This window comes from Phyllostomus hastatus, unplaced genomic scaffold (genome assembly GCF_019186645.2).
Source record: "Phyllostomus hastatus isolate PE091 unplaced genomic scaffold, TTU_PhHast_1.1 phas_contig_17, whole genome shotgun sequence".
Classification (NCBI taxonomy): Eukaryota; Metazoa; Chordata; class Mammalia; order Chiroptera; family Phyllostomidae; genus Phyllostomus; species Phyllostomus hastatus.
Window position 1 is genome coordinate 17587847 of NW_025333664.1, and position 26678 is coordinate 17614524.

Below are 26678 nucleotides of genomic sequence, written 5' to 3' on the forward strand. Positions count from 1 at the left end.
ATTTTTATTGTATTTTTCCCATTACCATTTATCTCCTCTATATCCTCTTCCACCTCCAACCCCCCTTGATTTTGTTTTTTTAATTTTCTTTTATTCAGATTACATGTATTTTTTCATATTGTTATTCCAAATTGCACACAGCACCTGTCCCTAGTCTTAATCCATTTCACTGTTTTCCTGAGCTTTCTTTTTTAAATTTTTTTACTTTTATATATATATATATTTTATTGATTATGCTATTACAGTTGTCCCATTTCCCCCTTCACTCCCCTCCACCCTGCACACCCTCTCCCACCCACAGTCCCCCCCCCTTTAGTTCATGTCCATGTGTCATAAGTTCTTTAGCTTCTACATTTCCCATACTGTTCTTGCCCTCCCCCTGTCTATTTCCTAGCTACCATCTATGCTACTTATTCTCTGTACCTTTTCCCCCTCTCTCTTCCTCCCACTCCCCTGCTGATAACCCTCCATGTGCCCTCCATTTCTGTGGTTCTGTTCCTGTTCTACTTGTTTACTTAGTTTCTTTTGGTTTTGCTTTAGGTGTGGTTGTTAATAATTGTGAGTTTGCTGTCCTTTTACTATACATGTCTTTTCTTTGTCTTCTTTTCTTAGATAAGTCCCTTTAGCATTTAATAAAATAAGGGCTTGGTGATGATGAACTCCTTTAACTTGACCTTATCTGAAAAGCACTTGATCTGCCCTTCCATTCTAAATGAGAGCTTTGCTGGATAGAGCAATCTGGGATGTAGGGCCTTGTCTTTCATGACTTGGAATATTTCTTTCCAGCCCCTTCTTGCCTGTAAGGTCTCTTTTGAGAAATCAGCTGACAGTCTGATGGGAACTCCTTTGTAGGTGACTGTCCCCTTATTTCTTACTGCTTCTAGGATTCTCTCCTTCATTTTTACCTTGGCTAATGTAATTCTGATGTGCCTTGTTGTGTTTCTTCTTGGGTCCCACTTCTTTGGGACTCTCTGAGCTTCCTGGACTTCCTGGAAGTCTATTTCCTTTGCCAGAATGGGGAAGTTTTCCTTTATTATTTGTTCAAATACATTTTCAATCTGTTGCTCTACCTCTTCCCCTTCTGGTACCCCTAAAATTTGGATGTTGAAACGTTTAAAGATGTCCTGGAGGTTCCTGAGCTTCTCGTTTTTTTGAATTCTTATTTCTGCATTCTTTCCTGTTTGGTTGTTTCTTTCTTCCTTCTGGTCCACTCTATTGTTTTGAGTCCCACTTTCCTTCCCATCACTATTGGTTCCCTGTGCATTTTCCTTAATTTCTTTTATCATAACCTGCATTTGTTCATCTAATTTGCAACCAAAATCAACCAATTCTGTGAGCTTCCTGATCACCAGTGTTTTGAACTGTGCATCTGATAGGTTAGCTATCTCTTAGTTGCTCAAAAAGATGAGTTCTGGGGCACTGATTTGTGCTTCTGCTTGAGCCATCTCTCTCTCTCTCTTTGGTCTGGCCGCTCCTGTTATGGTGAGGGGCGGAGCCTTAGGTGTTCACCAGGGCTGGGCACCCTAGTCGCTAGATTGTGATGTTGTATGTGAGGGCGGGGTCGAGAGGGGACAATGGTAGTACCTCTGTTCTCCATGGGACCTCAGCCCCTTCCCTGGGATCCTGGGTTGCGTGCTCTGCCCTGGTTCACAATCACCACCTCACTGGGTCTGCCAGCTGCCGCCTGCGTACTCAGGGTCCACCCGCTGCGATCTTACTCGCCCCAGATGCCTTACGCGTTCCCGGTTGCCATATGCACCCAATTCTCCCTGCTCTCCGTGCCGTGACCCGCGCCCAGCTACTTGTCTCTGCCCCTCCTACCAGTCTGGATGAACGGGTCTATTTCAACTTCTTGGCTGTCCGACTTCCATTCAGATAAATTTTCTGTCTGTTCTGGGTGTTATTCTACCTCTAAATTGTTGTTCCAATTTTGATTGTGCGTGGGGGTACAGTGCGTCCACCTATGCCTCCATCTTGCTGGAAGTCCTTCGATTTTGTTTCCTTGTTTTTTAAGATTTTATTTATTTATTTTTTAGAGAGGGAAGGGAGGGAGATAGAGAGAGAGAGAAACATCAATGAACGGTTGCTGGGGGCCATGGCCTGCATCCTAGGCATGTGCCCTGGCTGGGAATCGAACCTGCGATACTCTGGTTCACAGCCCGCGCTCAATCCACTGAGCTACGCCAGCCAGGGCTTTCAATTTTGTTTCTTAATGGCTTAATTTTTATATTTAACCCTTTACTATATTTGAAATTTATTTTGGTTCACAGTGTGAAGTAAGAATTTCAGAAATTTGTTCTGAATGGCATGCCATTTCTATTTTTTTTTAAGATTTTATTTATTTATTTTTAGAGAGAGGGAAGGGGAGGGAGAAAAAGTGAGAAAGAAACATGTGCTGAGAGAAACATCAATTGGTTGCCTTTCACACACACCCCCCAACACAAACTGGGGACCTGGCCTGAAACCCAGGCATGTGCCCAGTTCCTGACCGGGAACTGAACCTGTGACCTTCCGTTTTGCTGGCTAGCGCTCAATCCCCTGGGTTACATCAGCTAGGGCATGAATAGCATACCATTTCTTATCTTTCCTGCCTTCGTGGATGTGTGGTGCCAAGTATTGAGTTCTTACGCTGGTTTTCATGGCAGATCCCAAGGAGGTGGTATCTTGAGACTCCTACTTTAGAGGATGAAAAGACAGATTTGGACCAGGAAAGGAAAGCTTTTGAATTTTTGTAGTGGAAATGGATTTCCTCTATGAAGCTAATGAAGTTTGTGCTTTAAAGACCCTCACTTGCCCTTGTCTCTTCTAGGCCCTAGGAGAGGTCATGTTTTTATAAAATATACAAAATTAAGACATTTTCGTTGTAATCAGATAAGATCCATGTCTTATTCCACTGTGACCTTCCTTCTCAGTGGCCAGCCTCCTGTTCAGTGGCATCATGTTGGCCCTGGACATTTTTTGGATCTGGTTAAAGGGTTAAAGGCTGAGTTTGAATACATTGAGTCCGGGTTTTCTGTTTATATGGTTTGCTGTCATGCACGCGGGTGATTCAGATATTGATGATTGTCCTGGTGTAGGAAAGGCTGACATGATACAATGTTGCAGGAACCACGGAAATGTCACCATGTGAGGGTGTCCTATAGCATCCGCACCAGAGGTACACAAGTAAAGGACGGTTAACAAGTTTGAAACATTTGGAGTCAGAAGCTGGTCGGACTTGCAATTCTTGTTGTCATAAAGACTGTAAAAATGAAAACAGAGGACTCAGTTTGTACCAGCAGTTGCTTAAAAATTTATTTTTCAATTACAGTTTGCATTCAGCATAATTTTGTATAAGTTTCAGATGTAGAGCAGTTGAGTTGTGTATTTTACAATGAGTCCCCCCCAATATTTGCAGTACCCACCTGACACCGTACCCAGTTATCACAGTATTATTGATCGCTTTCTCTGTGCTGGACTTCACATCCCCGGGACTGTTTTGTAGCTGCCAGTTTGTGCTGCTTAATCCCTTCACCTTCCTCACCCAGCCCCTCCATGCCGCCCGTTTTTCAAAATGGAAGTTTTCTTCTGCCAAGAACGTACCTGACAATGCAGTGCGTACAGCTATAAACGTACATGTGAGAAGACCGAGCCTCCTTTATTTTCTCTTTATAAAATCGTATCACAAAACTGTCACCGGTGGGCACAGGTAACCAGGTTCTTAGTGATCGGGACAAAGAATTGAACCAAACACCCAGAGTTTATAGCAGAGAACATGGGAGCAGGCCAACTCCAAGCAGAGATTGACCTCATAGGCTGGAGGGACTCTATTCCTATAGGGCGGATCCTTCCTGGCTAGTTTTGGTGGGCTTTACTGCGCATGTACAAGTAGTTGTATTACTTTAAAGCCACTGCACGTGTGGTCTCCCATGATCCTCCCCGGGGAAGAGGGTCCCACAATGCTGCCGAATTGATCACCATTGCTCCTGGGGTCCCATGTACTAGGTTCACCTTTCCCTTCGCCAGAGAATTATAGCTCTCCATGTTAGGGATTGGTAAAAAGTAAAGGAATTATTTATTCAAGTTATATAGACTTAAGAGTAATGACTTAATGTCTTCATCAAAATCCCAAAGTCCCTTGAAACACCCACAAACACACACAGTCTTTCCTTCCCCCCTTTGCCCAGTCTGGGGCACTGTATCTCAGGGAAAGAAATAGAAGTGCTCAGCTGCGAGGCCTCCCTCGGTTCTCAGCACCATCTACTGTGTTGCCTGGATCTCCAGCTAAAGCCACATGGTGGTTCTCTGCTAAAGCCAAGGGGTGATTCTTCTCATGGCTGTGGGGAAGAGGGGTCCCCCCACTCTGGCCAAAGCACGTGGTTCTCCTTGCTGCCACAGCTGCATGGTCTCTTTCCTTATGTGGCTGCAGGAGTTTCCACTCAGCCAAAACTGCATGGTTCCCTCCTCCAGTGGCTGCCGAGTCTGCGTTTAAATATCCTTCCAGCTTTACTGGGCTGCCATCATGAGTCTGCGCAGGGGTGGCCCCATGTTATGGAGCCAATCATCTCCAAGCTCTCACGCAGGCAGTGCAACTAGGGGGAGTTGCCTCCCAGTTACATCTTGCGGGTAAGTTCCTTCCATCCCCCTGGCTCTGAGCATGGCCACAGGTATTTAACATATCTATGCAACCAGTTAAAGGTTATAGATATGTTAAATGACCACTCCAGAGGTTAGCTGCAAAGGTTAGTTGCTGTGCAAAACAGCTCTGAATGGCCCTGCTCCATGCGTCCCTTCCCCCAACTCACACCTGTGGTGGAGGGTGAGGACATCCTATGTATCTTTCTAATATTTCCTGGACACCTTGAGTTCTGAACCCCATTACAAATCCTTCTTTTGGGGACCCTCTGGCTGCACCTTCCTACAAAACCATTGTCATATGCAGAACAACCAGAGAGCATGCCCCCAAGAGTAGGAAAAAAGACTTACAGAGGTGTTTCAGGCACTTAATGAAACTGCTGTGTGTTTTTTAAACAAAATACATTTCAAATCACCATTTAATACATTTGTTTTATGTTACATTTTAAAGTTGAAGTTACACTGGCTTAAATGCATAAAAAAGCAAAACTCCTCTCACTCAGCTGGAATTCCTGAGTGTGTGTCTTGTCTGGGTTCTGCTGAATTGCATTGGCCAATCACTCTGCTGATCTTTGCATAAATGCTAATACCTGCATTTCTGGGCACAATCGGCTCTTTATTTAAAAAAAAAATCTAAATAGTTTTTCAATCACAGTTGACATGCAATATTATATTAGCGTCAGGGGTACAACATGGTGGTTAGACATTTCCATACCTTCCAAAGTGACCACCCTGATTAGTCTAGTATTCCCCCCCAATTTTATGACATTTGTGATATTTGTTCATTTTTAAAAAATTGGTAGTTTGCTATAATTTTTTTCTGATTTTCAATAAAAATTCACATCGGTGCCACATTTTGCATATTGCATTTTATATTCTTTTTCTTAGTGAAGGCCTCCCAACTGATACATTTCAGGTTCACAAAACCTGGTCTGCCCTCACCCCTTAGGATGAACATCTCCGCAAAGATTGAGCCTGCTCCGTTCAGAGGGTCTGTTGTGATTTGTCCCCTCCGGCCTTGCGGACAATGAATCGTCCTGCCCTTTACCCTGGTTTTGCTCCTGAAATCAAACCTTAAAGGGTCACTAGTGAGTGACGCTGTAGGCTCTGCTTTCACTGTGCCTTTCTCACTTACCAGTGTCTCCGTCTGAAACACCTCTCTCTCTCCATAGACAAGGGCTTCCTTGCTCTTTCAGCAATCACCTCTTGTTTCCTGTGTCCCGCTGCGGTCCCAGGGAGTGTCATTTGGGTGGGTTCCAGTACTGCTGTCACAAGCAAAGCTGTAGGAACCTCAGAGAGATATAATTTCACATGAGTACAACTGTAGGGTAAATTCTCAGTTGCATGCTTGTGCATGCATGAAAGAAAACTAGGTTGGAAAAAATTTATCTTTCAGATTAAAAAAAAATTTGTTTTAAGAGAGAGGGGAAGGGAGGGAGAAAGAGAGGGAGAGAAACATCAATGTGTGGCTGCCTCTCACATGACCCCCATGGGGACCCGGCCCGCAACCCAGGCATGTGCCATGACCAGGAATCGAACCGGTGACCCCTCGTTTCCCAGCCCACGCTCAATCCACTGAGCTACAGCAGCCAGGTCTCAGGTTTTTTTATTATGGAAAAAATATACATAACAAACTCCCCATTTTAACCATTTTCAGGTGTACAGTTCTGTGATCTTAAGTCCATTCACACTGTTGTGTAGCCATCACCACCATCCACCTCCAGAAGTGTTTCATCTTCTCACTGAAACTCTATCTCCGTCAAAGGGTAACTCCCCGTTTCTTCCCTCTCTCCAGCCCCTGGCCACCAGTGTTTTACTTTTTGTATCTGTGAATTTGACTACCGGAAGTACCTCCGATAAGTGGAATCATACAGTATTTTTCCTTTTGTATCTAGCTGATTTCACTTCACATAATGTCTTCAGGGCTCACCCATCTTGCACCCTGTGTCAGACTGTCCTTTCTTTTTAAGGCTGAATAATATCCATTGTATATACATGTCACGTTTCAAAAATCTATTCATTCACGAATAGGGAGACACTCGAGTTCCCACCTGTTGATTACTGTGAATAATGCTGAACGGTGCCGGTGTTCTGACCCCCGTTTTCAGTCCCTGCGGGCCTGAACCCCGGAGTTCTGTCAGACTCTGAAGGCGTCCATCTGCTGTCTCTCAGCTCCCAGCATTGTAGTTGGGAAGTCTCGAGTCTTTGTGTGTGACCTAGTTTTTCTTCTTTAGGTCTTTCTAGAATCTCTTCTCATCTTTGGTGAACTGGAATTTCTTGATAATAAGCCCTGATTGCAGTCTGTTTTCCCCGGGAGTTCTGAGAGTCCAGTGGGGGACGGAAGCCCGGGGCAGGGGTGGGTCTCACCATGTAGTGTCATCAGCTCCGTTCCCCTCTGGCGGCGTTCCCAGAGCGCAGTGGCGGAGGACGGCTGAGGGTGTGGATGTCCTCAACAATCAGTACATGAACTTGGTATAATCCTTCTGTTGTTGGTATCTTCTCTGTCCCCTGTGTCTAGTGTCCACCTGACCAGAAACCCTCCCCTCCATGCTCCTAAAAATAAACTTCTGATGTGCCAGGATCTGGGTTGCAGCCATGAGGGTCTGGTGGGGGAGGGGCGGGAAGAAGAGCTAGGATCCTACCATTTTTGTTTTGCTTCTTTTTAAACCCTCTCCTACTAATCCTTCTTCCTAACGCAGTCTCCCCACCTCACCTTCATGCCCCTTTCTAGTGGTGCCACTAATTTCTGAGCCTTTTAAGGATTTTGTGGTATAAAGCATTAAATCTTCACCTTTTCTTGTTGCCTGCTTGACTTTGCTGCTTGGCTTTGCTGTTACTTGTCCATTTACTTTCTGCCCTCAAAAAGGTTGTCGTCATCCCCTCTCCCTTTCTCCATCCTCGTGGGTTTCTACATTTTGAAAGTGGGGTTTCAGGAGGGAGCCCAGTTGCATGTCTGGGATAAATCCACTGTGGCTTCCCCGCTCCCCACACGGCTTCCCAGGGGTCCCACCACCCTGCGTTCACTTGTCTGCCTTTCTCACTCTAGTCTGAGGTGCCAGCTTTATCCTAGAGCAGATACAAACTTCTGTTTTTCCTTGGGTCCTTCCCTTCTGTTGCAACGGATGTTTATTGACCACATTCTGTGTGCAGGGCTCCGACCTGGGCACTGGGGAAAGCGAAGGCCTTGCCTCACCGAGAGCACCTTCCGAGCACGTTCCAGTGAAAGGAGATGGCAGTAAACGCACAGTGTCAGATGGTGGTAAGTACAAGGAAGAGAACGGAAGGAGAGGACCAGCCTAGAAAGTGGAAGTCTCAGCTGCTGTGGGTAAGTTGGTCAGAGGAGCGCCATCTCAGGAGGTAACACTGAGTAGACCCTCTAATGAATCGGAAACTCCAGCCAGGTCCCCACGATCTTTAGAGGGCGGGGGTGCTTCAGGCAGAGGAAATACGGAGAGCACAGACCCTGGGACAAAAACAAGTTGTGCAAGTTTGAGGAACAACAAGAACAGTGAGGCCGGATCCCTGCAGGCAAAGGGGAGAGTGGTACATGGGGCCAGTTTGGGCAGGGCTGCATTTTATCCCACACACAGGAGAATGGAGACATAAGCGTTGCTAAGCTTTAAAAACGTGCAGTGGTGGTTTTGTAGAGAACAGACTGGGGCGGAGGCAGGCGTGGCCAGAGTTAGGAGCCTCTGCCCTGAGGCAGGGACAGAGAATCGTGACTTGGACTAACCTGGGAGGGGTGGACGATGGGGTGGAGGAGGCGAGGAAGCAGCAAGTTGTATTTTGAAGGGAGAACCAACCAAACAGGCAGCTGAAGGACTGAATAGGGAGGGAGAGGAAAAGCAACTCGGGGAGAGGCAATAATTAATTGAGCTCAACTAGGTACTTGTCATAAATTCTTTCGTTTATTCTTCATAACCATTTGAGAAAAATGATACCTTTTGAAGAGCAGAGGAAATGAAGGCAGGTAATCTGCCTGCAGTTATACCCTGGTCATTGGAGGAGATAAGATTTTATTCCTGTGAGGTCAGTAACAATGTTCTCTCTTCCAATTCTTCTTTTCTTAAAAAAAAAAATTAGCACTGGCTGGTGTGACTCAGTGGATTGAGTGCCAGCCTACGAAGCAAAAGGTCGCTGGTTCAATTCCCAGTCAGGGCACATGCCTGGGTTGCTGGCTGGGTCCCCAGTTGGGGGCACGTGAGTGACAACTACACATTGATGTTTCTCTCCCTCTATTTCTGCCTCCTATCCCCTCTCTACAAACAAACAAACAAAATCTTTAAATAAATAAACACTTAAAATTATTTTTAAAAAATTTTTAAACTTTTATTTATGTTTTGTTGTTTTTATGGTATTTTTTCAATTGCTATTTATCCCCTTTATACTCTTTCACCTCCCCCATCCCCATCCCCTATTTGTTGTTTTAGAAAGAAAGAGAAACACTGACTTGTTGTTCCATTTATTTGTGCATTCATTGGTTGAGTCTTACCTGTGCCCTGAACCAGGGAATCGAACCTGCAACCTTAGGTGTCAGGATGATGCTCTCACCAGCTGAGCTACCCTGTCAGAGCCTCCCTCTTTATTTCTGATTCCGGTAGTTCTGAGTCTTCTGCCTTTTTGTCTTGGTCAGTGTAGCTTAGGGTTTCTCAATTTGCTAAAAAGTGTTTTCAAGGGAACAACTTTTGGTTTTGTTAATTTTGTCTATTATCTTTCTGTTCTCTATGTCATTAATTTCTGCTCTGATCTTTATTATTTCTTTCCTCCCACTTGACTTAGGTTTAGTTTGCTCTGTTTTTCTTTTCCAGTGTCTTAAGGGGCAAGGTTGGGTTATTGATTTGATATCTTTAAAAAATAATAAGCATTTACAGAAGTAACACTGAACTACATTAGATGTGAAGAACATTTCTGAGTTTCAGGACAAAGGCAGAGTCCCCTCCTGTGCAGGGCTCTGCCGAGGGTGGTGCCTTTTATCTGTGATGAGCTACCGGAGTAGAACCAATGGAATTTCAAGATTGAGAAAGTATCAGGCATGTCCTAGGCTCCAGAGGATGCAAACAAGGGGCTGTGTGACTAAATCAACAGTGAAAGTGACATGAAAAACAATGCAGGCCTGGCCATTGTGGCTCAGTTGGTTAAGCATCATCGTATAAACTAAAAGTCTGTGGGTTCGATTCCCAGTCAGGGCACATGCCTAGGTTGCAGGTTAGGTCCCTGGTCATGATGAGAAGGAGAGGCAACCAATCGATGTTTCTCTCCTGCCTTTCCCTCCTTTCCTCTTTCTCTAAAATCAATGACCATGTCCTTGGGTGAGCATTAAAAAAAAAGAAATGCACCTACCCAACTAAAACAAAACTTTTTTGAAACATCATAAGTTATAGAAGCCCCATGATGTTGATCAGAAATAAAAACAAAAGTTTTTAAAACATTTTTATTGTTTTTTAAAGGTTTTATTGATTTATTTTTAGAGAGAGAGGAAGGGAGAGAGAAAGGGGGAGAGAAACATCCGTGTGTGGTTGCCTCCTACACACTCCCTACTGGGGACCTGGCCCACGACCCAGGCATGGGCCCTGACTGGGAATCCGGGCAGTGACCCTTTGGTTTGTAGGCCAGCACTCAATCCACTGAACCACACCTGCCAGAGCCAAGCAATTTTTTAAATTGTATTTTACTGATTATCCTATTATAGTTGTCCTGATTTTTCCCCCTTTGCCTCCCTCTACACAGCACATCCCACTTCCTCGGGCAATCCCTCCACCATTGTTCATGTCCATGGGCCATGCATTTAAGTATTTCCTGCACTGTACTGTACATCCCCATGGCTCTTCTGTAACTACCTACTTGTGCTTCGGAATCCCCTCACCTCTTCTTCACCCATTTCTCCCATTCCCCCTCCCACCTGGCAACTGCCAAAACACTCTTTGTATCCATGATTCTCTCTCTGTTCTTCTTGTGTGCTTAGTTTGTCTTTTAGATTCAATTGTTGATAGATATGTATTTTTTTTGCCATTGTTGTTCATAGTTTTGATCTTCTTCTTTTTCTTAAATAAGTCCCTTTAACATTTCATATAATAATGGTTTGGCGATGATTAACTCCTTTAGTTTTTTCTTGTCTGGGAAGCTCTTTATCTGCCCTCTGATTCTAAATGATAGCTTTGCTAAGTAGAGCAATCTTGGCTGTAGGTCCCTATTTTTTATGACATTGAATATTTCTTGCCAATCCCTTCAAACCTGCAAAGTTACTTTTGAGAAATCAGCTGACTCCCCGGTAGGTAAATAACTTCTTTTTTCTTATTACTTTGAAGATTCTCTCTTTATCTTTAACTTTTGGCATTTTAATTACAAGGTTTCTTTGAGTGGGCCTCTTTGCATCCAACTGGTTTGGGACTCTTTGTGCTTCCTCGACCTACATGTCTCTTTCCTTCCCCAAATTAGGAAACTTTTCTTTCATTATATTTTGAAGTAGATTTCCAATTTCTTGCTCTTTCCCTTCTCCTTCTGGCACCCCTGTGATGTGTGAATGTTGGACCTCTTGAAGTTGTCCCAGCAGCTGCTTATACTATTCTCATTTTTCTTGGATTCTTTTATCTCATTGTTCTGATTGGTTGTTTTTTGCTTGAGTATGTTCCAAATCATTGATTTAATTCTCAGCTTCATCCATTCTGCTATTGTTTCCCTGTAAATTATTCTTCATTTTAATTAGTGTATTCTACATTTCTGACTAGATCTTTTTTATGCTGTTGAGGTCCTCACTAAGTTTTTGAGCATCCTTATAACCAGTGTTTTGAACTCTGCATCTGATAGGTTGCTTATCTCCATTTCCTTTAGCTCTTTTTCTGGAGTTTTGATCTGTTCTTTCATTTGTGTCATGTTTCTTAGTCTCCTTGTTTTGTCAGCTTCCCTGTGTTTGTTTCTCTGTATTAGGTAGAGCTGCTTTGACTCCATGTCTTGGTAGTGTGGCCTAATATAGTAGGTGTCCTGTAGGGTCCAGTGGTACAGCCTCCCCTTTCACCCAAGCTGAGTACTAGAGGTGCACCCTTTTTGTGCGCTGAGTACTCCGTCCTCTTGTATTTGAGCCTTGGTTGCTGTTGGCAGATCAACGGGAGGGATTTATCCAGGCCAGTCAGCTGCAAGGACTGGCTGTGACCACTGACCACCAACCTGCACGGTCCGTGGAGGATCAGCTGTGCAGGGGCAGGGTGGTGGTGCTCCAGTGGGGTCTGTAGTTGTCCACTGAGTGCGCTGGCCCTGGGCTTTCCAGAGTGGTGCAGGCCAAGGTCAGTTCCCACCTGTGTTCTGCCTGGGGCCACCCTGCCCAAGCTACAAAGCAATCTGAGATGGCTGCTACTTGTGCTGGGCTTGGAGATTCCCAGGCAGAAACCAAATTGTGAATCTAGGCTGGCTGCTGCTAGTGCAGAGCCTGGAGCTCACTGAGGCCAGCCATTACTTGATAGGATTTAGGAAGTTGTGAAGCAAGGGCCAAGACTAGCCATTCATATGCAAATAAAACTTGGGTGAGCCTATAGGTTGGGTGGGGCGGAGTCTCTGGAGATCAACAAGGTGGGTGGGACAGTATTAGCCAGGTTGATGGAGCCTCAGATATAGCACCAGCTTGCCAGCTCTGTAGAGGAAGGGTTTTGAAAAAAGATAATGACCTCTGCTTGTCTTGGTGCCAGGCATTTCAGTTTCTCCCTCTATACCACTGGTGCCTTTCAACCTGCTACCCCGCTGCTGGAGCTCAGAGGGAGTGAGTCTGAGCAGGTGAGTCTGTGTGTGGTTCTCTAAGAGGAACTGCTTGGGGCTCCAGCAGTTTCTTCTAGCAACTCAATCGCTGCTGGTTTTTGCAGCCAGAAGTTGTGGGGATTTATCTTCCTGGCACTGGAACCCTCGGCTGGGGGGCCTGGTATAGGACTGGGACTCCTCACTCCTGAGATATCCCTCCCAAGTTTTTACCCACCACACGTGGGTGTGGGACTAGCCCTTTCCGAGTCTGCAGTCCTCCTACCAGTCTGGATGGATATGGTTTCTTTAGTTACGTAGTTGTCAGACTTCCATTCAATTCACTTTTTGATGGTTCTGAGTGATGGTGGTTCTGTATTTTAGTTGTAATTTTGATGTGGTTGTGCAAAGAGGTGAGCCATGTCTGCCTATGCCACCTTCTTGAAATCGACTACATGTCGATTTCAAAAAATTGGCTCACTTTTTTCTATAGCATTTCCAGGGAGCCAATGCAGAACACTGCCTAGGTTCTCTCCTGTTAGTTCTTCTTCCCTCTCCTTGCTTCACTGTCCCCAGCTTTATTTTTATTTTTTAAATATATTTTTATCCCTGGCTGGCGTAGCTCAGTGGATGGAGCGCGGGCTGCGAACCAAAGTGTCGCAGGTTTGATTCCCAGTCAGAGCACATGCCTGGGTTGCAGGCCATGGCCCCCAGCAACCGCACATGTATGTTTCTCTCTCTCTTTCTCCCTCCCTTCCCTCTCTAAAAATAAATAAATAAAATCTTTAAAAAATATATATATATATATTTTAAATTCTTAGAAGGGAAGGAGAGAGGGAGAAAAACATAAACGTGTGGTTGCTTCTCACGTGCCCCCTACTGGGGACCTGGCCCACAACCCAGGCATATGCCCTGACTTGGAATCGAACTGGCGACTCTTTGGTTTGTAGTCCAGTGCTCAATCCACTGAGCCACACCAGCCGGGGCCACTGTCCCCAGCTTTAATAAACATACTGTCAAAATCACCTAGACTTGTGCTGTGAGATCTTTCCTGTGCAAAGTCAAAACCCACACATTATAGGCTGGCCTGAGCCAGACCTGCTCCAGGCCTGTCCCCATCCTGTAGCAAAAGGACCCCATTTCCACTGGCAATGTAATAAGCTTGAGCCCTTGTAGTCTTGTCTTTGGATTTATGGTTTGATACGTATTCATTCATCCCATGTTCATTTTGTGCCTACTGTGTACCAGGCTCTGGAACTGAAGCATGAGGTACTTAGTGTTCTGTTGCAGGAGGTCATTTCAGTCACTCCCAGATGTGTGACAGAAGGGAGGAGATGGAGGTGGAACAGATGCCTACAGAGGAACGTACGCACTCAACGCACACGTACTGGGTATTTTCTATGTGTGTACCAGGAGCCTGGGACCTTACCACGAAAGCAATATAGTCCCTCGTTGCAAACATGTGTTTCAGTATATAGTCTTTACCATGAGCCAGCCTTCGATTCCCACTCAGGTTGTCGGATCTAGGCCTTAACACCCGAAAGTGCCGAGCCACCTCTGTGGCCACTGGTCCTACAGGTGACACTGTGCCAAGAGATAACAGGGAGCCAGCACAGGTGACTCTGCCATTCACTCGGCTTTTATTAACGTAGATTCACTCAGCCTGTATTAACGCAGATTCAACCCAAATCTCTCCTAACCTAATAACAATTCCAATCACTCAGAAACAGTCAGTGATGACACCACACAGGGGAACTGGAGGACAATGAACCAGAGGCCCAGAGTCTCAGTCCGGGAGACAGCACAGTAGGCGGGGAGCGGTCAGCGTCTCCCAAGGCAGAATCTCGAGCCTGGTGGGCAGGGGGGCAAACGAAGTCCTCCGTCCAGCCGGGCAGAGCCTCCGGCAGCACGGCCGTCAGGAGTTGGGCACGGCGTGGAGCAGCACCTTGGTGTGTGGGGCTGGGCTGTGTCAGCAGTGGTGTGAGGTCCCCACTTGTTATGTCTTTGAGGGTCCTGTGCTCCCACCCTTCTGAGTCTCTCCATACACGTCTTGAGAGCCTCGATCAGTCGCAGGGAATTCCCGGTGGGCTCAACCTGGGGTACTCCGCCTCTGCAGACGGGTCCGTTCAGGTCCTCGAACGCTCCACCCTGCCAGGCAGGCCGCTTCCTTGTTGGACCAGACTTTTCACACCCCGGAAACATGGCTTCAGGTCCTGCTCTCCACAGCCCCGCCCTCTCCTGAGAAGTTCCCACTACAGCGGAGACAGACACAAACAGAACATCGCGTGTCACCAGCAGGATGTGACAAAGGTGGTAGTGGGTGATGTGGAAGGTACTGTCGGTGGGTACAGGACACTGAAGCCAGCCTAGAGAGTCCAGGAGGCCATCAGGGGGACGGGGAGTCCTGCTGGGTCTGGAACGTTAAATGGAGCTTGATGAGCAGGAAGAGCGGCAGCAGGGGCCGGGGAAGGGAGGGTGCGGTTCTTAGGCCTGAGTAGCTCTGGAAGCAGCAGCATTGCAAAAGGGAAGATGGAGCTGTTCGTTTGCAGGCCCTGCTAAAGAGTTTGAGATTTATCTTGAGAGTAATAGGGTGACAGGATCTAAAATTTGGGATTTAGAAAGGTTACTCTGGCCACATGCAGACAGGAGTTGGAGGGAGAAGAGGGAAAGAACACTTTCCCAGCTGGAGTCACCTCAGCAGCACAATTCTGATGATTTGCACTATATCCATGGGCCACTTGTATTACTTAATGTTTTTCTTGGATAATTTAAAAATATAACTTCTTTAAAGAAAATCCCAGTGAGTAAAGGAAAGAACAGGCTGCATGCCCCAGTGTTGTACCCAGGCTTAGGGATAGCAACTGAAAATGGCAGGAAGGGGCAGTGGGAAGGGTCTGTGGTTGCTGATTTGGGCCCCAAGGGGCCTGGAGAACAGGGAGCAGGAAGCTGTCAGGGGTAGATGGGGGACAGTTGGAGCTGAATTGAGGTTTCAGTGGCCTCCATGTTGCTAATTCCTCATCTTAGTTGACCTCCCAGCAACGTGTGACCCGCTGACCACACCTCCCCACCCCACCCCGGTCTCACTTTCTTCTCTCAGCTTCCATTTTTCTCCTAGGTCAGTGATTCCCCCTTTCCACCCTCTGCTGGATCCTCTTCCAGCCTCTCTATGTTGGTGGCGTTAGTCCTGTCCTCTCTTCCCTCACTGCAGTGGAGATTCATCCCATCTCCAGGCTGTCTATACGGTCCCTGTGCTGATCTCGCCTGTTTGTCCATTCAGCCCAGAGTCTCCCCCGAACTCTGGGCTTGTATTCAAGAGTCCACTGACACATCCACTTGGATCTCTAATAAAAATCTTGAAGTTACATCCAAAAGAGGACTCCTGACCTCCCATAGACCTACCACGGCAGTCTTCCCCATCTCAATGATGGCAAATCCTTCCTTCCAACTTTCACCTGAAACCCTTAGAGAGTTCTCCTGGACTGCCTTGTTTTTCTCACAATCCTCACCCAGTTTTCAGAGTATCTTGTTGGTTCTGCCTTCAGGGTAGACCCAAAGTTTGACCGCTTCTCGCTGCTCCATTATAACACCCCAGGCCAAGCTACAATTATCTCTGGCCAGGTCTCCCTGCTCCAGCAATTGTTCTCCCACTGCCCAGCAGCCAGATTACTTGAGACATGAGTGAGATCGCCACTGCCTGAATCCAAACCCTCCAATGCTTCCCCACCTCACTCAGTAAAAACCGAAGTCCATACCAAGGGCTACACATCCTCTGTCCTGCTTTGTCCCCCCTCCCCAGCCATACTGGTCTCCTGTTCGCTGCCCCCACCTCCTGCAAGGCTGTGCCTCTGCCTAGACCCCTCCTCCCCCACCTTGCTGGGGTCTCTCTTCCTCAGGTCATCTAACCCCAACTCCACCCCATGCTCCCAGCTGCCTACTCTGCTTTATTTTTCTCCCCAAAAGTTGCTACTTTCTAACATACCATACAATTTACTTTTTTTTAATGGTCTGTTGCTTCCGGTAGGATGCTGGAGAAAGGCAGGGGAAGATTTCATTGGATTTGTCCACTAGCTTATCCCCAGCATCTAGATCAGTGCCTGGCATATAGTAGGTCTCTCAATAACTATTTGTGGATGAGTGGGCAGGCCCTGGATAAGCAAGGTCTTACCCTCAGGAAGGACGCTGGGGGTCTGGGGCAGGGTGGAAACGAATGGAGGCTGGTGTTACGAGACTGCACTAGGGCTGCTGGAAGGAGCAGAGAGGGTAGGAGAGGCTGAGCTGAGGAAGGAGTGCTGGAGGAGAGGGGAGTGCAGGGTGGGGGAGTTGAAGCCCAGATGGGGGTTCGGAGTGCTAAGGGGTAGCAGAGCTTACAGGTGAGAGACCGGTGGGGCCAGCAGTGAGGTGCGGCCCAGAGGAGGTGTTAGGGGCAGGCACTTGAGACAAGGCGCCTCAGGTGAGGCCGATGCAGCGATGCCACAAGGACGCTCCCTGCCCTCGGCCTGGAGGGGAAGCACCAGTTAGAAGACTGTCACAGTTGTCCAGTGACTGTCGCATAGTGGATAGTATGAGATGGATGAGCAAGAGGTTGGAAAGTCTGACATTTGAGGTGGGCAAGGCAAGGAGGGCGACACCTGAGCTTTCTCGGGTGAAAAGTCTGAGGCCTCATAAGGAAATGGACAGGGTTGGACTGAGAGGTCACGGGACAAGGGAGGGTTGGGGGACCTCAGAGACTCCAGGTGGAAGATGCCCCTGGCAGACAAGCCGCGGGCAGCCCTTTCTGGTGGGGAGGTTCCATCACCTGGGTGTGCGGGCGACTAAGATCCCAGCGCCCAGAAGGCGGCGCCAAGGTAGAGCTCAACTTCTAGATGAGGAGGCCAAGGGCATGGCAGCGGCGTTGAGCGGGGAGGGGGGGAACCACGCCCCGCCGCCCAAGGGTGGGAAGTGGGGACTGCCGAGGGGCAGCACGTGAGTCGGAACCGCTAGAGGCAACCTATGCTGGGCGCGCCACACCCACACGACTACCAACCTCGTGGCCAGGTCCCAAGCTACCCGCCAATCAGGCGGTGTTGCGGGCCTCTAGGCCCTGAGGCCCCGCCCAGAGCGGACTCGGTTGCCAGCCAATGGGCGGCTGAGCCCGATTCCCAGTGTGCAAGCACCCGGCTTAGAGTTGGATCAGGGCGAGAAAAGCGAACCAACCCATTGGGGAGTGTGCCCGGGACTCACTGTCATCTCCTTGCCTCCTCCTCAGGATGGGGCGTAGTGTTTCAACCTGAAGGTTCACTTTCACGGCACGGCAGCGGCGAGCCAGCGCGGTGACACAGGAGTACAAGTGACTGGGGCGACAAGTGAGTGGGGCGCCGGCAGCGAGTAGCTGGAGAAGTCTGGCGGTTGCGGTGCGAGGATTGTCGGGGCGCGGTGTGGCAAGGAGGTCAGGAGGTCGTGTGTCTTGTCATTTGCTTTCTCCTTTGCCCCTCAGCGCTTACTTCTCAGCCCCCTACCCCCACTCCTGCGTTTGTTCCACCGCAGCACCCTGGGAGGATGGGGGGACCCTTTCCTTGGAGAGTGGACTCATACAGTCCCCTTCTCCCGCCTCAGCTTCCTAGTCAGGGGGAACACCTCTCCGGTGAGCCCCCTTCTCTGCTCCCTGGTGGACCGAGTGGCACGGAAGATTGGTGGCGCCCCTTCTCCCCCCCACCGTGCCCCCACCCGTGAAGTAGAAATCCAGGGAGAAGGTGCTGTGGCGTCCTGGCATTTTCTTTACCCTGGCTGGCTGCGGGAGTTACTTTGCCACTTGCATCACTGATGATAATTACACCTACTGTAATTAAACATGCTAAAAAAATATCGAGAGGATGAAACTTAGAAATCAGGGCAATACTCTTTAAAGTACTGGACTATAATAATGTGCCTTTTGGAGTTTGTGATTAAAGAAATATTTTGACAAATGTGAGGTGATAAGACGTTGAAGTTTGGGAACATTTGGTGAGGGATAGTTCTGGATTTTATTGGCAGCTTTTCTGTAAATATAAAGTTAATCCAAAGTAAAAAAATATTTTTAAAGGAAGTAAATTACACCAAACCAAGTCAGTATATTTAAGATTAGTAAACTCAGGGCAGAGAGGTACCCTTCCCAGTCTTATAACTGTTTGCTGCAGACCATTTTGTTTAAGTGTACTCTTTTTCTAGATGATTTAGGTAGGGAATATATTTTCCTGTAGAATGTTCAGTTGAAGTATCTCTTGAAATAAAGTATTTCAGTAGTTTTGCAGAGATCACTGATGAAGGGTCTAAGACGGGGTGTCCAACCCATGGCCCCAGCCCAGGATGGCTGTGCATACAGCCCAGCACAGAATTGTAAATTCACTTCAAATATTATGAGATTGTTTTGTGACTACATGTCACAGTGTATTAAATGTGTGGCCCAAGGCAATTCTTCTTCCAGTGTGGCCCAGAGACCCCAAAAGGCTGGGCACCCCCGGATTCCTCCAAGGCACTGATGAGCCTTCCCCAACCAGCAGCAGCCTGTCCTGAGAGGAAGGAAGTACACAGACATGGCTTGTTTCATGTTTATTTCTCAACATGTAATTTACATAAGGCAGATTTCCAAGGCTCAAATTTTGGATTTAGGCACACTATGGAAATGTAAGACACCTTCAGGGTGATCACAAAACGAGTTGCAACAAGTATTTTAGTGTCTGTTGCCTCTACAAATATGGGCTAGGTGTGGGAGAAGGGAAATCAAACTAACGTTATGGGAATTTGAAGGAGCCAAGTGCTATCTATCATAATCTTTTGGAAGTAACTATTACATTTTTGATAGTAGCTTAAAACAGCGGTGTCAGACTCATTTTTATCTGGGCCCACATCAGCCTGGAGGCTGCCTTCAAAGGGCCGAATGTGATTTTAGAACTGTGTAAATATAACTGCTCCTCAGCTAGGGGCAAGGAGCTCGGTGCTGACGCCGGGTGGAGACAAGGTGCCGGGAGGATGAAACAAGGTGGAGGGCCGGATTCAGCCAGCAGGCCTTGTGTTTTCCACCTGCGGTTTAGAAGCATACCAGTAAATCACCCCGAGATACCACTGGTTCTGTAGCTGTCATACTGTGTTCCTGACGGTGCAGGGAGTGCCCCTTTCTATATTTCTTCTTTTTTAATTTGGGATTTGGACAAATAGGCTTCGTTTTTAAACTGTCTGTTTTGAATACCTGCTCCTCCTCCCTGTGAGTCCCTACTTGCCCAGGCTGTGCTCGGACTTGAGCTTGATTTTGTCCCACTGTCTGTTTTCTCCTGTTTTGCTCCTGAATAAAATCTACTTTTGTTGTGTTTTGTTTTTCACTTTACTGTATAGCTCTGGTTTGGTTTGGTTTTGCTTTGTTTTTGAAACTAGATGAGACTGGTGAACAGCTGGTTCAGTCCCAAGCAGAATTAAAATAGGGGTGAAATGTGAAAGGTTTCAAAAGGGATGAACGATGTTGGCTGACAAAGAGGCAAATGATGACACCTGGGAAATCTGGAGGTGGGAATGGTGAAGACTGGTGAGTTGGGGGAAGGGACACATGGAGCAGGAACATGCGGAGCTGTTTGGCCTTAGCAGCAGCTTTGCAGCTAACCTCTGGCATGGTCATTTAACATATCTATAACCTTTAACTGGTTTCATGGGTATGTTAAACAGCTGTGGCCAGCTTTTAGTGAGGGAGAAGGGAGTGACTTCCACCCAGGATGTAACTGGGAGGCAGGTCCCCCTGGTTACAGCACCTGCATGAGAGCTTGAAGATGTTTGGCTCCATGCCACAGGGCCACGCCTGCCCAGACCCACTATGGCAGCTCAGTAAAGCTGGAAGAATACGGGAATGCTGGTAGGTGTAACCAATTGTAGGAGGAGTTGCTAATGGGGCTGCAGAGGAGGATTGGCATGGGGATTTAAACCCAGATGCGGCAGCCATTAAGGGGAGAACCATGTGGCTTTGGCCAGAGTGGGGACTCCTGCAGCCACGTGAGGGAGAATCACCATGCGGCTTTAGCAGAGAACCACCACTCAGCTTTGGCAGAGTGGCGACCGCCCCACTCCCTGCAGCTTTGCTGAGAGGACAACAAGGCTGTGGTAGTGCAGGAGAACCACGTGGTTTGGCAGAGTGGAGACCCCCCACCCCTACCTTTGCAGAGGAGAACCATGCGGCTTGATCCTGACCGAGGACACAGCTGATGGTGTCAGGAACCTGAATCGACTTCTTTTCCTGAGCTACTGTACCCCAAATTTGGGCAGAGGGAGAAGGAAGGACTGTGTGCATCTGTGGGTATTGATTGTAAAACACTTTGATATTTTAATGAAGACATAAGGTCACTACTTTAAGTCTGTATAGCTTTAAATAAACATTCCCTTTCCTTTTCACAAATCTCTGGCATTGAGAGACATCTTTCCTCTGGCAGCAGACAAGTGAACCTAGTGGGGAGTCCTTTTGGTAATAGTATATCATACCCGCCTTGACCCTGTCCAGTAACAGTGACACTGACAAGCTGAGGCATGTCCGTGACAACCAGGGAGGCATGAGAGGGTCAGTGTGTGTGTGCCAAGCACAGGACGCAGGTTAGGGGAACATGGTTACCTGTTCAGGCTGCCGGGGAGGAACCGGACCAGCCAGAGGACTGTTGTACTACTTATGGAAAATGGCTCAGTCTGGTTGGATTTTGTAGGATTAGTGAGGAAGCCAGAGAGGGGTGCAGCGGGAGAAGAAATGAGGGCAGATGTGTGAGCTGGAGAAAGAGACGTCAGAGACTAGAACCGTCTAAGCAACCCAAGAAGACACCCCAGCCACTTTCGTGATAATGAAAATGCACCTGAGTTCAGTCTTCGTCGGTCAGAATTACCCCCTCGCTCCTCTTGCTCCCGTCTGCGAGACACTGAGAATGGACGTTGGGGACAAATTAGGTTCAATAAAACGTCAGTATTACAAATGTTTATATGCTTTCTAACTTACTGACATCAGGGGCTCCTGCAGGGCAGCCGAGTGAACGCCCCGGAGATGTCCATCGGCCGAGCCCGTGTCCCGTAGCCTCTTCAGAAGGGTCTCCAGCTCACTCTGACATTTACAGCCACAAAACCAGCTCCCTGCATAATGCCCAACTGTTCTCACATATACATTAATACCTTACTCCTTGTCCTTTTTTCTGTAAGACAGAATTCATATTTATCCCTCTTTCCTTCTGTGGATGAACTAATTTTATTCTTGTTAGAAAGAATTCTAATCTGCTGCCTTGGAACCAGCCAGAGAACAGACCTGAATCTGCAGAGCGGAGCGGAGACCACGGGACGAAGTTCTGCTGACCTCCCGCCGCACAGTGAGCTGCAAGCCACTGAAGCTGCCAGCTTCCGTCTGCTCAGCGACGGCGCTTAAAGGGCACCGGGACGGCACCGGGCTGGGTGGGCAGAGGGTCTGGGAATGACAAGCATTTAGTTTCTCGCTCCCACTGCAGCCCTGTGCGAGGGGCTGCCTCCTGCCTGTCCCTGCAGTTTGCCATGTTGGGGCTCCCACTCTGGTGTCATCGGAGCGGTGCCCCAAGGTGGTGACAGTTGGCATTTCTCTGGTTGGTTGACAGCAGGCTGGGTAAGGGTGATAAAGTCAGAGGAACTGCTATTAAGAAATAACGTTAAAATGTTCTCAAGTGAGACCTGTGTTTAGTCAGATGTGGGCTGACTTCCAAGATACATCTATGAGGGTGGTTTTATTTTTCTTTTAATTTGAGGTCATTTTTGTCTAGCACTTCCTATCCCTGTAGGCCAGTAACGGTTGTTGTTTTTTCACCAAGTGACCCAGTGCATCCAGTAGGGGTCTGGTGCAGGTGGGGCAGGCAGGTGGGGCAGAGGAGAGCAGACCTCAGAGGAGTTGAAGGCTTTCGTGAGCTGGTTACATAGGCCGCACTCTAAATGCCTCAAATACAGTGGAATCTGGCAGAAAGTTCTGGTCTCTCCCCCAGAAAATTTTCAGTTACTCTGAGCTCCTGGAGAAGGCGGAGACCTCCCTACTTTGCTGTTTTTCTCTGTCATTTACCTCTGCCCACTTCCAGGCATGCAAAGTGGCCTGTAGAACAAGTCACAACACCCAGTAGGGTGACTGGGGAGTAAGGGCAGAAAAGAGACCCAATGGATGTGGGGGCCTGATCTCCCACGCCCTAATCGTGAGGGTGATACAGCGCTAAACCGTCTCATGTAGTGGAAGGAGAGGCATCTGGGGCAATTCCCTGTGGAGGCCTGTTACCCAGACCCGTCCCCTCCCCGCAAAGTCGCCTGGAACAGAATCTCTCTCTAGTAGTCAGCATGGTGGACAAGTTCAGTGAAGCCCACATGACTTAAGAGCAGGGTGCCACACCTTGAATGTATCACAGGAGCGTGGATTTGCTCATGGCATGTCCACGGGTACCATCAGATCTGGGAGGATGGGAGCACCATCTCCACCAGGTGCCCCCAGTCAGGGCGCAAAACCGAGGCTGGGCCGGCTGGGCCTGTGCGCGGGCTGGGACTCACGCTGAATGAGCACCTCACTCCCCCAGCGACTCAGGGGCCTGCCCCACACTTGCTTATGCTGGCCTTTCAGACAAGAAAGGGAGTGTCCAACATAGGACACAGGAAAAAATGAAAACGTGGAAGAAAAATAGGTTTATTTGCAAAAATGAATTTGTTCTCAGAACTGAAATCCAGGGTGGGGTAGGTCTGCAGGCTGGGGCTTTGGAGCTCGGGCCGTCTTCCATTTGACCTCTGTGCTCGGTCAGATTCAGTTATTTTCTTCCCCCAGACTTCAGATGGAGCTAGCGATGGATCGCTGCCCTTCCTCCTTGCTGAACGGGGTTCTGCAGAGAAGCTCTGAGACCACTGGTTAAGCCTGTGAGCACGCTCACACGGGTCTGCCCCAGCCCCGTGGGGGTGACGCCAGCACCGGCGTGGCAGAGAGCCCGAGCTGGCCCCCGGGTGCTCCGTGCAGGCCAAGCTCACCGTCAGCCGTCTTCTCCTGGGGTCTCCGCCACGTTCCCCCGGCCTCTGGCTGGAAGCTCTGGTTTCTGTCAGAGCCTTAGATTTTTCTCTCCACTGTGCGCTGTGTGCAAGCCTCACACACTTGGGTGGTTTTCAAGGGTGAACTGGCAAGAGAAGAAACAATAAGCAGGATTCCCCCAAAACTGTGGAGCAGAGGGGCCCATTCTCCTAGGTCCTCACCAGAGACGTGTTTTCCTCAGTGTTTTAGAAGCTCACACCTCCCACCGGGGGCCCCCTCCCACCCTGGGCATGGCTGCAGCCGCAGGGGAGGAGCAGGGCCAGGGTGGAAGAGGGAAGGGTCCCCGGCCGTCCTCGCTCCGGCTCTGACAGGCCCCCGTCCAGTCCTCCCTCCTCGCTCCCCTGCGGCCGGGGGAGCAGCGCTGAGACTCACCACCTTCAGGACGAAGCTGAGGTCAAGGCGGGAAGACCAGTCGGCTCATTGCCGGGCTGGCCATTCGTCCAGCTCTGACTCCAGTCCCCGGTCTGCCCACTGCTGCTTCCTCCCAGGGTCTGCAGATAATGGCTTTCTACTCTGTCCCGAGCTCCTGGTTGTCACCGGGAGGGGGGGAGGGCAGCTGGCCGTGGACCAGCTCCGTGTCTATGGCTCCAGAGCGACGTGTTCTCTTTAAGAAGAAGAGAGGGAAGGAAGAAGTGAGTCTGGACGGCAAGTAGACTTCTTTAGAAATAAGTAGACAGTGTTTTCTCACAGGCCTTGGAAGTGCGGTGTTGGTCGGTGTGACACACGTTCATTCCCCTCTCTCTGGACAGTCTTCCTGGACAGCTCGGACGAGCTTGGCAGCACAGGGGCAGGGACAAGCGGGCGAGCATGCTGTCCCCGGTTCCGAGACGCACGGTGTTCGTGCTGCTCTGCACCTCAGAGTCTCTCTCGCCACGCGGTCCAGGTCTGGCCGGAGGTGGGAGCAGCCGGGAGTGGCTCTCCTGGGCCTGCCTGACACCGCCCGTCTGTCCTGCGAGTCGTTGGTCTGTGCTCATTGCCAGCTGACTGCAGGGTCAGCCGGCCTCTAGGGTGCATGGCGGAGCCACAGGGCAGAGCTATCCTGGGCCCTGGGTCACCGTGGGGAGAGGACGAGCCCTGGTGGCTCCATGGCCCACATCATGGGGCCCGAGGAACAAGTAGGTCCCACTGGGTTCAGATGCTGAGAAGTCCGTCATGACAGCTCAACGCTGTTTCCCTCCCGCAGAGAGTGTCTGGTCCTGCCCTTGGGTGTGTGTTGGTTTCTCCTACCGGCATTGTTTTCCCTTCTCACGGCCAAGTTGAGAGATAAATCGGAGCCACTGCTGGAGGAGAGAGTGTGTGAAGACAAGGCATTATCATCACCATAATTTCGAGTACCTCTTGCCCAGTATTCACAGAAAAATAGTAAGTTATCCCTTAACTTTAACAGTTGTGATCTGCAGACAATTGTGTTTTTTTAATATATTTTATTGATTATGCTATTATAGTTGTCCCAATTATTCCCCCCTTTGTCCCCCTCTGACCGGTACCCCCATTCCCTCCAGCAATCCCCCCCTTAGTTCATGTCCATGGATCGTACATATAAGTTCCGCGGCTTCTCCATTTCCTACACTGTTCTTAACCTCCCCCTGTCTAATCTGTACCTGCCAATTATGCTTCTTAATCTCTGCACCTTTCCCCTGTTCTTCCCCTTGCCCCTCCCAGCTGATAACCCTCCAGATGATCTCCATATCTATGATTCTGTTCCTGTTCTGCTTGTTTGCTTAGTTTTTTTTTAGATTCAGTTGTTGATAGTAGTGAATTTGTTGCCATTTTAAATGTTCATAGTTTTGATCTTCTTTTCCTTCTATAGTTTCCTTTATAGCCATCACAATGGCTTGGTGATGACGAACTCCTTTAGCTTTACCTTGCCTGGGAGGCACTTTATCTGCCCTTCCATTCTAAATGAAAGCTTTGCTGGATAGAGTCATTTAGGTTGTAGGTCCTTGCTTTTCATCACTTTGAATACTTCTTGCCAGTTCCTTCTGGCCTGCAAAGTTTCTTTTTGAGAAATCCGCTGACAGTCTTATGGGAACTCCTTTGTGGGTACCTCTCTGCTTTTCTCTTGCTGTGGGATTTCTTCTCTCTCAACGAGGAAAGACGATTAGAAACCTCAGGGAAAAGCTCTATAATACATGCACGGCCCAGTTCTTTCCCTGGAAGTGAGGGCTGGTTTGAGTACTGTGTCAAGTATAAGAATAAAAACTCCTGAGTTTGGCACAGGGAAACCCCTGTGAGGGAGGAAGTCCGCTGACCCCGGGGCAGGACAGGTGTGTGGCCTCCTGGTGCCGGGTGTGGGTGTGACAAGCTGCAGGGTGTCAGCTGGCCTAGGGGACTTCCCACCTGGGACGGGGATGTTCAGGAGCTGCCGACCTGGGAGTGGACGCTGTGCAGGTCCTCCAGGCTGTGGCTAAAATGGGGAGACGTGGATTGTCACGTGGTCAGGGTGGCAGAGCCTTGCCCCGGGGGCCCTGAGCGGCTGCTCACACACCTGCTTACTTCACAAGCAGGTATATTGGACACCAACGACTGTGTTGGTGTCGCTCTTCGTTTTGGGGCTTGTTACAGTGATTAGCTCTGCTAATTAATTCAGGTTAACTGGTCTTCAGGTTTCTAGACACTTACAGCCAAAGCACAAGAGACTTAATTATAAATAAAAACAGACAAGTGTTGTCAACCTTAACAAGGTGAAGCGTCTTCTGCGGCAGAGGGGAGGACAGGGTGGGAGGGCGACTGTGCGACGACCTTTGGCACGTGGTGGGGCATCGAGGGCACCCTTCCCCGGAGGAAAGAAAGCGCCGTGAATCGGTGGCAGCGCAGACCCAACTGCCGGTGCGCTGCAGACCAACAGCACCAGACAGCACCCTGACGGTTCTGGGAGACCCTTCCCCACCCGACCTGACCTGTCGGCAGCAGAAGCGCTGAAGCTGATCACAAAGGTGCTCCAGGTTTATGGAGGAGGGAGGGGGTCCCCAGAGATCTGACCTCAGAGCCAGTTGAAATGGTGCCCTTGAGGGGGACGTGGGGAGATGGGCCAGGGGGTCCCTCTGCTCACCCCTTCCCTCGTCTCCCCACCCCTGTCTGTCGCTGGCTGGCTCCCTCCCTCCCTTCCTTCCCCTCTGTCTCTTCCTCCTGCCCGCCTGGTCTCTCTCTCCCCCTCTAATCAGCCCTCTGCACTATTTTGTATGTTAGCCATGGGCGTTTGTTGCTTTCATTAAGATTGAAAGGTTTGTAAAGTAAATAAACATTAGAAATTAGGTTACAGAAGACAATAAGAGGTTTTTTGAATACTTGAGGGCCTCTGAATTAT